This window comes from Enhydra lutris, unplaced genomic scaffold (assembly GCF_002288905.1).
Source record: "Enhydra lutris kenyoni isolate GAN:26980312 unplaced genomic scaffold, ASM228890v2 scaffoldscaffold2, whole genome shotgun sequence".
Classification (NCBI taxonomy): domain Eukaryota; kingdom Metazoa; phylum Chordata; class Mammalia; order Carnivora; family Mustelidae; genus Enhydra; species Enhydra lutris.
Window position 1 is genome coordinate 17,704,251 of NW_019154086.1, and position 15,007 is coordinate 17,719,257.

The window sequence follows — 15,007 nt, forward strand, 5'->3', positions numbered from 1 at the left end:
AGCCAAGAACAATAGAAGACTGCTGAATGGTATCTTGAAAGTGTTGAGTTAACATAATTATCAACCTAGAATATTATATCTAATGAAATTGTCTTTGCAAATAATTATAAAATAAGACTTTTCAAGGTAGAAAAAAATTTTTGGAAAAATTTAGATGCGATAGACCTTCAATAATTTAACATCTAAACATGATACTGTGGAAAGAAGAAAACTGAATTGGGATGCCTGGGTGGCTCAGTCGTTGTGTGCCTTCAGCTCAGGTCATGATCCCAGGGCCCTGGGATCCAACCCCACATCGGGCTCCCTGCTCAACAGGAAGCCTGCTTCTCCTTTTTCCACTCCCCCGCTTGTGTTCCCTCTCTCTGTCAAATAAATAAATATATCTTAAAAAGAAAAAAAAAAGGAAACTGAATCAAGGGCTAATTACAAAGATAAATTGGTAAGTGTAAATAAACATACGAAAAATGGACTGAATGAAACAAAAATAATAACAGTAATTATTTTAAGTGTTATGAACCAAGACAGAATGAAAAAAAAATGGGACTAGTCACATGTAAGACTGGAGGAGAAATCAGAAATGAAGTGCTGTAAGATCTCTGCATCCTTTTACAAGTAGAGATTAACTGGTTAACTGAGTAACTCCGAGTTTATTAAGTATCACTTACAATTTTAAGGATAGTCACTAAAGGACTATAAAGAATGTATATAAATGTGAAATTCTGTACAAGGGAGGAAATGGAATAAAAACAAGACAAACATGATATACAAAAAGATAAACAAGAAAGTAAAACAACTCACAGAAAAAGAAGGATAAACAGAAAACCTACAATATGTTAGGATTGATAGTACATGGCAGAAACAGCAAGGATGTATTTTTTTTAATTGCCTACAAAATGTACATGTAAAACTTAATGGCAAATAGGCTGCAATTAAAATGTTGAAAATTATATATAAGAAAATTCCTGGTTAAAAGTAAGTTAATGTGAAAAAAAAGTAAGCTTTTGTGTAAGCTAGTGTGGCTTTATAGATGTTAAACAGAATCTGACATCAAAAGAGTTTTTATGACTATAGAGATTTACTTCATAATTTAAAAAATGTGTCTTACTGGGAATCTCTTAGAATTCTAGATATTTGTGCAATTTATTCCTCAAAACTATTAAACCAAAATGACGATTTTACAGAGGACAAATACACAATCTTGTATGAAAGTTTGATACACTTCTTTTGGAAACTGAGAGCTCAAGCAAAAAAAACAAAAAACAAAAAAAACAACAAAAAAAAACGAAAGAGAGAGAGACTTGAACAATTTATAAGCCTGATGTATATGTATTAGTCTGGTCAGGTTACCATAAGAAAACACCATAGTCTGAATGCTTAAAAGTGGACATTTATTTCTCACAGTTCTGGAGACTGGCAAATCCAAGACCCAGGCGCCAATGGGAATGCTACCTTCTGAGACCTTTTCTTGTGCCTTGTAGTTGGCCACCATCTCACTATGTGCTCACATGACCTCTTTTTTGGGCACAGATGGAGAAAGAGAAGTGTCTCTTCCTTTTCTCATAGGCCAGTAGTTCTATGGGATCAGGCCCCACTCTTATGACCTCACATAATCTTAATTACCTCTGAAGGACCCTATCTCCAAATATAGCCACATTGCTTCAACATAGGAATTTTGGAAGGACAAAACTTAGTCTACAGCACTTCATATATAGAACCTTCAATTCAGCAATTATAACACATGAGAACATAGAAAACGGTTATTTAAAAATATCCAATGCATTGAGCCATTAAACAGTGCTCAATAAATTTAACAAATCTGTATTATTCATACCACATTCTCTATCAAAGTGCAATTAAATTAGATATCAATAATAAAAGAAAAATTTCTATACCTTTTGACATTAAAAAACAATTTTTTTTAGGATTTTATGTATTTATTTGACAGATAGAGATCACAAGTAGGCAGGGGAAGCAGGCTCCCTGCGGAGCAGAGAGCCCGATGTGGGGCTCGATCCCAGGACCCTGCGATCATGACCTGAGCCAAAGGCAGAGACTTAACCCACTGAGCCACCCAGGGGCCCCTAAAGAACAAATTTTTTAATTACTCTTGGGTCAAAATATTAGTTACAAAGGAAATTAGGAAAACTTAGAACTTGAAAGAGAATGAAAACATAGATGTTCTGTGTGTGATGATATGGACATCTCCTCTGAAACTTTGATTTCTGCAAAATCACCCACTAAAAATAACAGTGTATCAGAAGAAAGATAGATCTAGAAGTAAAACACCTAAAATTCATGCATTTTGTAAAATTATAATCATAATAAAATAATAAATCACAGTTAAAAACATAGATTTAGCTTTAAATAAATGCTATAGTAACTATGAAACCTTATTTTTTTTAAATCGGCAAACATAAGACATAAGGAAGCATTGAGCTAAATTAGAGCAAAGGGGAAATGCACAAAAATGAGGAATAATCACACAATAAGTAACTCCAGGGGAAAGAATTTGACTAAAATAAACCCAGGGGAGGAACATGAAGTGAACAGGTAGCACGTACAATACTGTGTTCACCCACAACTGGCAACATTCAGCAGTATTAGTGTGCTTTCTATTTTAGTGTACTTTCTGTTTTACTGCTATTACTTTTGGTGAAATAAAATATTGGCACGTTGACATTTTAAAAATGTATAATCAATGTAATGTGTGCATTATGCTGTCATCATTCTCTTATTTCCAAATCACACATAAATTAATTCTTTTTTTAAAAGATTTGTTTATTTGAGAGAGAGAAATAAAGAAAGAGAGAGAGAGGTTGCGGGAGCAAGAGGAGGGGCAGAGGGAGAGAGAGAATCCTCAAGCAGACTCTCTGCTGAGCCCAGAGCCCGGCTCAGGGCTTGTTCCCAGGACCCTGAGATCATGACCTGAGCCGAAATCAAGAGTCCACGCCTTAATAAACTGAGCTACCCAGGCACCCCATGAGCTAATTCTTATTCTAGAAACCTTTGTTATAGCAGAAGAGTCTTATGCAAAACTTCACTCTTGGAGGGGAATTAATAGTCTTTGCTATTTTTATTAGAAAACATGAGGAAATTTAGTCAGTATCTATAAAAGCGGGGTCCAATCAGGAGAAAGAAATTAGAGGAAGTTTTCTATGATTTTAATTTAAAGAGTTCTTAATTATGATAGGAGAGTTACTGTAAAGATAGAGAACCCTAAAGGGGAACAATCTTATTCCTAAGGGAGAATTTCTAAGGAAACACAAATTTGAAAGGGTGGTTCAAATCCTGTTAAAGGAGGTGTGGTTGTAGCCAATTAGATAACAAAGAAATATGCCAGATTGCCAAGCCAGAACTGGTCCCCACTTGCCAGAAAATCAGGAACACCCCTTTGGAGCACAGACAAATTGAGCAGGTGGCAGATTGAACAGTCACTGTGGATTTGAGAGATAGCGTGTTGGGCTCACAGCAGGAGGGGTATAGGAAATAAACCTCTAAGACATAAGCAAGCTGTGCTGACAGGTAGGCAATGGGAGATTGGTGGAGAGTGCGAAGGGTACAGGTAGGAGGTAGGGACTGCTTACGTTGCTACTGGAACCCGAAGCTGGATAAACCTCCCTCTGCAGAAATTTAGTGCTCTTCCTGCCTGCAGCTTGATCTGAGTGATTCTGGGTCAGCTACTGGGGATGAAGGTTGGGCAGCAGTTCCACTAAATGGCAAGCCCACTGAGGGCCCCAGCACAGTGCCAGTAGGACTGAGGGGAGGGTACAAGGAGCAGGGATCTTGGTTTAGGCACCATGCTGTCATGGTGTCCAGTCCAAGCTGTGTTGTTGCTGCCCAAGTTAAGAACTACAGAAAGCACATAGCAACCAATCCTGGAGAAAGCTGATCCCCATAAACACCTAGCACTAGGGATTCTGTGCAGACCAAGCAGTTGGGGAAAACAAATAACCAAAAAACAAAAAACAAAAACAAAAGCAAAAACAAAACACATCCTCCAGGAATCTTGTGAGCAAGCCATTTTGGAATGGCCCTTAAGGTTTTTCTGGCAGGCAAAGGAGAAATATTTATAAGGCCAAGCTCCTTTTTAAAAAAGCATGAATTTGGAGTTGAGAGGCAATAAATGAATGTTTACCATGTCATCCATCTTTCAAAACTAAAAAAAAAAAAAAAAAGAGAGAGAGAAAGAGGGAGAGAGAGAGAGAGAAATAAATCCACAGAACATAAAAGAAAGAAAATAGTGAAGAAAGAAGGCAAATTTAAAGAAATAAAAAATTCAATGAAAGGATCAGTAAACCAAAAGAATAGACTCTTGATAAGACAAGTAAAAGAGATAAAACTACTGTCAAGATTGATCAAGAAAAAAATTTGTGAAGGCTCTTTAAAAAGTTAAAATTAATAAGGAATTATAGCAGAGACATACAAATAAAATAACACTATAACTAAATTTAAAAAAGTAAGTTTGAAGACTTAAGGGGGGAAAAAAAACCCCTATCATCTAGGAAGATATAACTTACCAAAACTAACTTAGGAAAAAAGAAAAAAATTCTAAAAGCACCAATGATCATTAAAGAAATTTAATCAATAAATACAAATCTACCTTCCAACCCACACAAACACACACCCACACAAACAATATGAAAAGGGCAAAGACAATTAATTCTATTGGCATGTCTACCAAACTCACCAAAAAAAGAAAGAAAAGAAAACCACTCAAGTAATTTTACAAAATTAATATAAGTTTGAGTCAAAATCAGAAAAGAACAGTATAAGAAACAATTATAAACCAATTTCATTTTTAATATAGAATGAGGCTAGAACAAAATGGTTTGATTTCAGCTCGAAGACTGCCAAGAATGATGACCAAAATCTAATATGGTGACCTTCATTTCAGTGTCCTGTTGAACCAGTAAACAAGAGAAACACAGAATATTTGGGACAAAGACATGAGTGAGAAAATAGATATAGCTCTCCAGTTCTTGGCTAGTTTCTTAGCAAGTTTCTTCCTAAGTTCTGTTTTTAATGAAGAGAGGGCAGGAGCAGAAACTCACATCAAAGGAGCTCAAATCTTCAGCTCCCTTCCATTTATGCATTTAAAAAATGAGAGGGGTCATATCATCATCCGGCATCTATCTACTTATTATATTAAGCAGTTTTTAAACAACAGTGATTCAATTTTGTGTCATTAATGCATTATGTTTTTATTGAATTATTGGGTCTAAAAAAGACCATAACCCATTACAAATATGCATAAAAGTCCTAAAAATATATATATCTGCATATTGAAACCAGCAATGTATTTAAAAAATAAATCATGACCAGGATGGGTATATCTTAAAAGTGTTAGGAATGATGCAACATTAAAAGTTCTCATAACACAATACAATACATTAATAAAGGACAAGAGTATATTTTTTTGTCTATGCAAAAAGAACCACATCCTTTTAAATGAACTCCAATTTAAGATTTTTAAAAAATCTTATCAAACCAGGAATAGAAGGGAATTTCCTTAACCCAAGTAAAATGAATGTGCAAACACTATGGTTTGGTTAATCTGATACAAAATTCCAACCCCTTTCCCAATGCTGTCTTTCATTATGTAAGCTGGAAGCTTAACTCTCACTTTCCCAGTGTGCCTTGAAAGAGTTTTGGCCTAGGTAGCTGAACTTATAGCAAGCCAAAATGAGAGCGGGAGGAAAAAGTCTATATCTAGGTTTATTTTTACATAAGGAAAGATAATTTCTACGTGTTTGAGATACTAGATTCTTGTCATATTTTCTGTCACCTTACAAATGAACACATTCATGAGAGATCCAGATTATCTGACAAAAACCTATAATGATTTCCATAATTAATGTTGAAATTCTAGAATCATTGCCTTTAAAAATTAAAATTAAGACAAAGATGCCTGCCATTACTGCTTCTATTTAGCAGCATACTGACTGTTCTTGTCAGTCCAGGATGACAAGAGCAAGAGCTAAAATCTATGAGATTTGGGAGAAAAAAAAAATTGAAACTATAATTATCACAGAAAAACACCGATGGGATATGCAGGCAAATTATTACAATCAATGAGGGGTGTTAAGCCAGAATACTGGATAGAAGATTAATACACAAAACTCAGTTGAATTTCTATAATCAGCAACAGTAAAATGTGATTTTTTAAAGTAACAGTAATCTAGGAATCTAGATTCCTAGATCTAGAATCTAGAATCTCAGTAATCTAGGAATAGAGGGGAACTTCCTAAACTTGATAAAGTTTACCTGCAAAAAAAAACATACAGCTAAGATCATACTAAATGGCAACACATTTGAAACTTCCCCATTAAGATCAGGAATAGAGCATGAATGTCTCCTTTCACAATCTTTTTGAACATTGTAATGAATGACCTATCTAATGCAATAAGATAAGAGAGAAAAACAAAAGATATACAGATTGAGAAGAGAGAAATAAACCTGTCTTGGTAGATGACATGACTGTCTATGTAGAGAACGCAGAAGAATCAACAGATAAACTACTGGAACTAATGAGTGAATACCACAAGGCTGTAAGATACAAGGTTGATTTACAAAAGTCAATCGCTTGCCTACATATCAGCAATGAATAAGTGGTATTTGAAACACAAAACATGATACCATGCACATTATCACCCCCCAAGATGAAATACTTAGGTATAAATGTAACAAAATTTGTATGTATGAGGAAAACTATAAAACTGTGAACACATTAAAGAAGAAATAAATTAGTAGAGAGATGTTCCATGCTCATGGATAAGAAGACTCAATATTATAAAGATACTGGTTCTACTCAACTTGATCTGCAGAGTCAATGCAATCTGAATCAAATCCTACTGGTTATTTTTGGATATTGACAAACTGAGTTTGAAGTTTATGTGGAAAGGCAAAGACCCATAAAAACCAATACAATATTAAAGGAGAAGAATGATGTTGCTTACCTGACTTCAATGCTTACTATAAAGCTATAGTAATCACGGCAGTGTGTATTGGTTAAAAAAAAAAAAGAAGAAGAAGACATTGAAATAGAATAGAGAGCTGAGAAAAAAATCCACATAAATATAGTCAACTGATCTTTGACAAAGGATCAAAAGTAATACAATGGAGTAAGGAGTCTTTTCAACAAATGTTGCTGTAACAACTGGACATCTACATGCCAAAAAAGAAAAAAACAGAATATAGACACAGACCTTACATCCTTCATAAAAAATAAACTCAACATGGATCAGACCTAAATGTAACACAAAGAGCTATAAAACTCCTACATGATAGCATGAGAGAAAAACTAGGTGACAGTGGACATGTTGATGACTTTGTAGATATAACACTAGAGTTATGATTCATGAAGGAAATAATGGATAAGCTGGACTTTTATAAAATAAAAAACTTCCACTGTGTAAAAGACATCAAGAGAATGAGAAGACAAGCCAGAGACTGGGGAAAAAAATTTGTAGAAGACACATCTTCTAAAGGTCTGTTATCCAAAATATACAAAGAACACTTAAAATTCAACAATAAGAAAACAACCTGATTTAAAAATGGGTCAAAGTTCTGAAAAGACATCTCATCAGATAATATATGTAATGTGGGAAATAATCACAGGGGAAAAAATCCTTCAGATCATATGTCATCAGGGAGATACTAATGAAAACTGCAAGATACCACCAAACATCTATTAGAATGGCCAATAACCACAACAGTGACACAAAATACTCCCAAGTTTGTGAAGCAACAAGAACTAACATTCATTGCTGGCTGCTAGGAGGAATGCAGAACGGTATAACTTCTTTGGAAGACAATTTGACAGTTTTTTTTACAAAGCTAAACATACTCATACCATATAATCCAGCAATTATACCCCTTGGTAATTATCAAAAGGAGTTAAAAATGTTTGTCCACCCAAAAACCTACACATGGATGTTGCTAGCAACTTTATTTATAATTACCAGAACTCTGAAGGTGACCAAGATGTACTTCATTCAGTAGGTGAATGGATAAATAGTGATGCATCCAGACAATGGAGTCTTATTTAGCCCTAAAAGGAAATGAACTATCAAGCCATGAAGACACACATAAAATAAATGCGTATTACTAAATGAAAGAGACAAATCTAAAAAGGCTATACACCGTATGATTCCAAATATTTGGCATTCTGGAAAAGGCAAAACTACAAAGACAGTAAAAGGATCTGTGGTTTCCAGGAATTTATGGAGAAGGGAGAGATAGATAGGTAGGATTTTTAGGGCCATGAAACAGATCTGTCTGACATATGGTAGATACATGGCAGATACATACCCACAGAATGTTCAACACCAAGAGTGAATTCTAATGTAAACAATGGACTCTGAGTGATAAGGATATACCATTGTAGGTTCATCAATTGTAGCTAACGTACCACTATGGTGGGTTGATGATAGGGGAGGCAGTACAAATGTGGGGGTGGAAGGTAGATGGGAAATCTCGGTACCTTCTACTAAATTTTGCTGTGAACTTAAACTGCTCAAAAAATAGGCTATTTTTAAAAAATAAAACAGTAACTCTTGTGCTTCTAGCCATGATGGAATAAAAGGACTTAATCTGGACTTATCCTAGGAAACAACTAGAAAACTGGACAAAATATACTGAAAACTTGTTCTTAGATATTAGAAAATACATAGGTAAAACTATGATCTCTAAAAAAGGGGAAATGAAAGAAAGAATCCCCACAAGCACAATATCTCTCCTCCTGGAGAAAAAAAAAATATGGATTATGTGGATTATATGGAATGAAGAAAATCACAGTTATGGCAGGTATCACTATGAAGAGAAAAATATTTTCAGTTCAGTAAGTCTAAGGCAAGTAGAAGTTGCAAGGCAGAATTCCAGAGAGAGAGAAACTAGTCAACAAACAAACATAAACAGCTCCAGGAATCTGTATAAAAATCCCTTTGAGCCAATGGCTAACCACTAAATTGTACACACATACAATAAAACCCCATGAGGTCAGGTAATAATGGCCAGGGTGCTATTAGCTGCAGAATTCCCAGAACTCACACAGGAAAGAAAGGTATTCCTTGATGATCACTAGGACAGTCATTGGAGACTAATTTATTCCTGGAGTAAAAGACTACTCAATATCTACTCTATCAAATAAACAAACAAACAAACAAGCAAACAAAAAAACCAACCTAAAAAGGGTCAAGTTGATCCATGATAATAAACTGTCTTCTAAAAAAAAAAAAAAATCACCCTAATCTTTAAAGGAGAATTATAAAATCTGAGCTCCCAGCAACATAAAATCATAATATCTAGCAACCAATCAAAACAGAACAAAACGAGAAAGTCTATGATGCAGGAAATTATGACCCATGAGCAAAGCAATCAGTTGCATGAATACTCAGACACAAAGATCAAGTCATCATTAGCTTTATAATGGGCATCCATAAAATTCCACAACTAACATCTACTTCAGGTTGAAAACAGAATGCTTCCCTCAAGCTCAGAAACAAGACCACTTTATTTAACTATGAATAAAAAGGCATGCATTCAACATGAATAAAAAGGAAAGAGATGAATTTGTCTTTTTTTCAGATTTTTTGCAAACTGCTGGTGGAAGAGCAAGCTGGTACAAGAGAGTTTGGAGGTCAATTTACCATTTCATAGTATTAAAGGCACATGGTTTCTAATCAGCAATTTTTCCACTGTGGTATAACATGACCTAGAAAACGTCACACATGCACAAGGAGATAAACACAAAAATATTCACAATAGCTTTGTTGACAATAGCAAACACTTGTAAACTATCAACATGAGAATGGAAAATACTTGTGGTGAACTCATCAAATGATATATTATACAGCAGTGAAAATGAATGAATGAGAGTCACATTTGGGAAAAATAATAAAAAACATAATGTTGAGTTAAAAAAGTAAGTTGCCAGAATATGTGCAGAATATGATGTCAAATATGCAAAATGATATTACATATTAAACAATATACCCTTAATTAGTAAAAGAATGAAAACATGTAGGTTAAATGACACTCTAGGATAATAGTTACTTCTAGGCTTGATCTATGCAATGAAATCATGGAGCCACATAAAAGGGTTTCATCTATATTTGTAATGCTTTCCTTGGTAAGCTGAATAGTAGATTCAAGGGAGAATAGTGTATTATTTTTATATTTTTTGGAAGTCTTAAGTATATCATTATACAGATGAATAAGCAAAATAAGTAAAATACCATGAAACTATCCATTTGGATAAGGAAAAAATGTATTGAATGTTATGGCCTGAAGTGATTGTGCTGGCTTAGAGTTTAGAATGACAGATCTTAGGAGAATCAATAAAAAGTCTTTCAAGAATAAATCTTGAAAAATGTTGTTCACTATTCATGAATCTCTGGCTGTCCTTATTAACCTGCCAGAGGCTCTTCTCTGAAGAAGATAATCGAATAGTTTATCACAGGGAGTATCTCTCTCTAGGTTTCTATATCATATTGATTAAAATCATCTCCTAAAATATTTTTATTTATCCATGATAAAACTAAATTTATAGCCAAAGCAACACCTATTCCATGTGTAAGACCAACCTGGTTTATAGCAACATATGTATTTACAAAATGAGTATGTCATCATCAGACAAAAAGATATGTGTGTTAGGATACCAATTATCCTCTCTCCAAAGTTGTGAAATAGAAAAGTGTAGAAACTGGAATATAAACTGCAAGGTCCCCATGGGGCAAGCATGTATTCATTCCCTTAATTTCACTTTTGTGACTTGTGTAATAAAAAAGAACCTGCTACAATAATGAGATAGGATGTCCGTGCAGACTATAGCCAGTAGAATTGCCAGCTTCTGTATCATGTTCTCGTTGTTATTGTTCAACATATATTGTTCAACATATATTTCACTCTTATTCTATTATTAATATTATTATTTTCATCATGATAAGTGAACTCTTTTATCCTCATCACCTACTTCACCCAACCACCCCCCCCTACCTCGCCTCTGGTAACCATCAGTTTCTTCTCTAGAGTTAAGAGTCTGTTTCATGGTTTGCTTCTCTCTCTCCCTCTCTTTTTTTCCTTTGCTCATTTGTTTTATTTCTTAAATTCCACATATAAATGACATTATATGGTATTTATCTTTTTAGACTGACTTATTTCACTAAGCATTGTAGCTTCTAGCTCTATCCATGTTGTTGTGAATGGCAAGATTTCATTCTTTTCTGTGGCTGAGTAATATTTCATTCCATACCACCTCTGCATTTTTTTTAAAAAATTTATTTATTTATTTGAGAGAGAGAGCGCACATAAGCAGGGGGAATGGCAGAGAGAGAGGGAGAAGCAGACTGCCCACTTAACAGGGAGCCTGATGAGGGGCTCAATCCCAGGAACCTGGGATCATGACCTGCACCAAAGTCAGATGTTTAACTGACTGAGCCACCTAGGTGCCCCATTACCACCTCTTCCTTATCCATTCATCTATTGACAGACACTTGGGCTGTTTTCATAATTTGGTTCTTGTAAGTAATGCTGCAATAAACATAGGGGCCCATGTATCCTTTCAATGTAGTGTTTTTGTATTTTTTGAGTAAATACCCAGTAGTGCAATTATGGGATGGTAGGGTGGTTCTATTTTTAATTTTTTGAGGAACCTCCATATCGTTTTCCACAGCGGCTGAATCAGTTTACATCCCCGCCAACAGTGCAAAAGCATTCCTTTTGCTTCATATCCTCAGCAACACTTGTTTCTTGTGTTGTTGATTTTAGCCATTCTGACAGGTGAGAGTTGATATCTCATTGTAGTTTTTATTTGCATTTCCCTGATGCCCAGTGATGTTGATTATCTTTTCATATATATTCATATATGTTTTGGCCATCTGGATGTCTGTCTTTTTTGGAGCAATGCCTGTTCAAGTTTTCTTCCCATTTTTAGTTAGATTATTTGTTTGGGGGAGTGGAGCTGTATCAGTTCTTTATATATAATTTTGGATACTAACCCTTTATCAGTTACGTCATTTGTAAATATCTTCACCCATTCTGTGAGCTGACTTTTAGTTTTGTTGATCATTACCTTCACTGTGCAGAAACATTTTATTTTGATGTAGTTCCAATAGTTTATTTTTGCTTTTATTTCTCTTGCTCAGGAGACATACCTAGAAAAATGTTGCCATGGCCGATGTCAGAGAGATTACTGCCCACGCGCTCTTCAAGGATTTTTATGTTTTCAGGTCTCACATTTAGGTCTTTGATCCATTTTGAGTTTATTTTTGTGTATGGTGAAAGAAAGTGGTCCAGTTTCCTTCTTTTACATGTAACTGTTCAGTTTTACAACACTATTTGTTGAAGAGACTTTGTCATGTTTTAAGAATACCTATTCTTTGTGTTTAGAGAGAAAGTTAGTTTGACGAGAAGTATGCAATTATGCTTTAGAGGGTAAGTTTTAGCTACATTAAAGTAAAATCTAAATACAAAATCTAATACAAAATTCCTATCATTTAGTTTCACACATACATACACATCGTATAGTTGTAATTATAAAGCAATATACCTGATAGTAAAGTCACACAAAAAAATTGTGTGTATGGATGTATATAAGAAGCAGAAAAGACAAGACAAGACATATGAGCTGTCTACTTTGATCCAACCTGCAGAACTAAGCATGGCAAGATGATTTCAGAATTTCTATTTCCTAAAACTGCTTAGATGATACATGATCTAAAAACAACCTAAACAATTCATTCCTACTCATTCTTCAAAAATGAAGCTTAGGTAAAACCTCCTTGGAAAGCTCTTCTGGGCACCTCCTTCTTTCCAGAAGCTGAATCAGGCACCTCCCCAGCAGCTCCATTGTCCCCAGGCGTGCCTCTGTTATGCCAGTACCACCAATGCTCCTGACAGTCCTGCTGTGTCTGTCTCCCTGGGAGAGGATCTGATTATCTCGGGGTCCTCAACTTAGCCTCATGTCTGGCAATTAGTATTGACTCAAACCAATGTTTGTTACTCTAACCTATTTGTGCCATATATTCTAGACCTGTGTTCTTATGACTATACATCGAATTAATATTTTATCTGGAAAGACAAAATGTTTCAACCAAAAACCATGCCATTTCCCAACAATGTGTTACTATTTTATGTTACCATTTTCTTTTCTTCTGCTTCTCTAGCAGAGGAACCCCCATGGCATAACCAGAGACCAACAGACATTCCTCTAATAGAAATAGTAGTTACTTTTCTATTTTCAGGAACATTGCATTTAAAATATACTTTAAATGAAATTGGTGAAAGATGCTGATGATATAAGCTTCCCTTGATGCATATCTTAGCAACAGAGAAAGTACTTGATTCAGCATGCATTAAAATTTTATCTTGGATAATATTTGATGTAACTTTCATAATACACCTGGATTCTTGTTGCAGTAGGTATAGATACATGCAAGAACTCTGCATCTCAAAAAATGTAATAAGGGATACATTGAATTATGTATTGTATGAAAAGAAGTGACAGATGGTATTCAAGAGCACGCTGAAACACTGGTATTTATACAATAAGCATTAAATACATTTCTCTAGATAAATGAGGTTATTTGCAGGTATGACGCACCTAACCCTCAAATAATGGTTTATTTTAGGTTTGAGTGCATCACACAGCTTATTTTAGAGGCTGCATCTGTCAGAATGAAACTGATGTGATACAGAATTTCAGAAGATATCAGAAAGTTCTCCAAGTAAACCTAGAAATGTGGGAATACAAAAAGAACGTAAAACTAAAGCATAGATTTCTGTGGTGGTGGAAGAAAAATAAAATTTTTAAGAAGTGAACTTCAGAGAGAACTAAAGAAAAAGGTTTTAAAGTCATGGATGTAAGTTACTTAAAAAGCATTCCATGGATAAAGAACTCCACCCAAGTACAAGATGTCTAAATGGCAGTTGAGAATTTACAGTAATCCACGGAATCCATACAATTTACTTCAGATATTAGAAAGGAACATAAATTTCTTGAGGATGCAAATGATCTACTCTACATACAAAATGCAAAATCATCTTTTGCTTTGTATCTTGAAAACTCATCCTTTAAAAAAGCTAAGGGAAATGAATGAAATTTGTTCACTCTAACTTGTGTTATTCCACTTATTTCTTTTCTCTGCTTTCAGTTTTTCTCTTCATAAAGGAACTGAGTTCTTATTTCTTCAAAATACTGTTTTTTTCAGCACCTGTGAAAAGGATTAACTCCAACTTAGACCAAATACCAAGTTTCTTCTTGAAACTACCAAATTTTTATTTGGGAATTACATGATTTATTCATATAGATAGGAAAAAAATAATACATTATAAATATATTTGGTCATACTCTAAGAGTTCTGCATTTTAGAAACAGTTCTCATCAACATAAGGCTCACTGAGAGCCAGCCTGGTGTTTCCTTGGCACTCCGTGCAGCTATGGACCCCATTTCCAGACTGAACTATAAGTGCATCCTACTCTCTACTCTGTATACTCTACTCTATACTCTATCCTACTTTACTCATGAATCACTTACTGATACAGTAAAATCTACCCACTCCTTTAAAAAAAAAAAAGATAATATAATAAATTGAAAGGAAAACACTTAGTTTTCATTTGTGAATATTTTCAATGATGCTGATTTACAAATACCACTGTTTCTTTTTAAATATTAATTTAAGTTCTATAAAATATGTTTCCAAGTGTATCATTATCTTCAGAACATATCTTCAGAACAAAATAATTATATAAAAATCAACTAGCATGTTGCCAAAGAACAGAAAGTTTTTATGTATGCTCTAGACCTGCAGAGATGGGATGATTATCCTAAATATCTAAATATATGCTAAATTCTACTTCTGAATACTAGGGACAACAAACATAACATAGAAAAGACATGGGGAAATAAGAAACATACAATAAAATTTATGTATTCTGAACCTTAAAAAAAGATTATTAATGCACTGACCAAGCTCCCTCATTTTAACATGTTTCTATTCTTGCTTATGA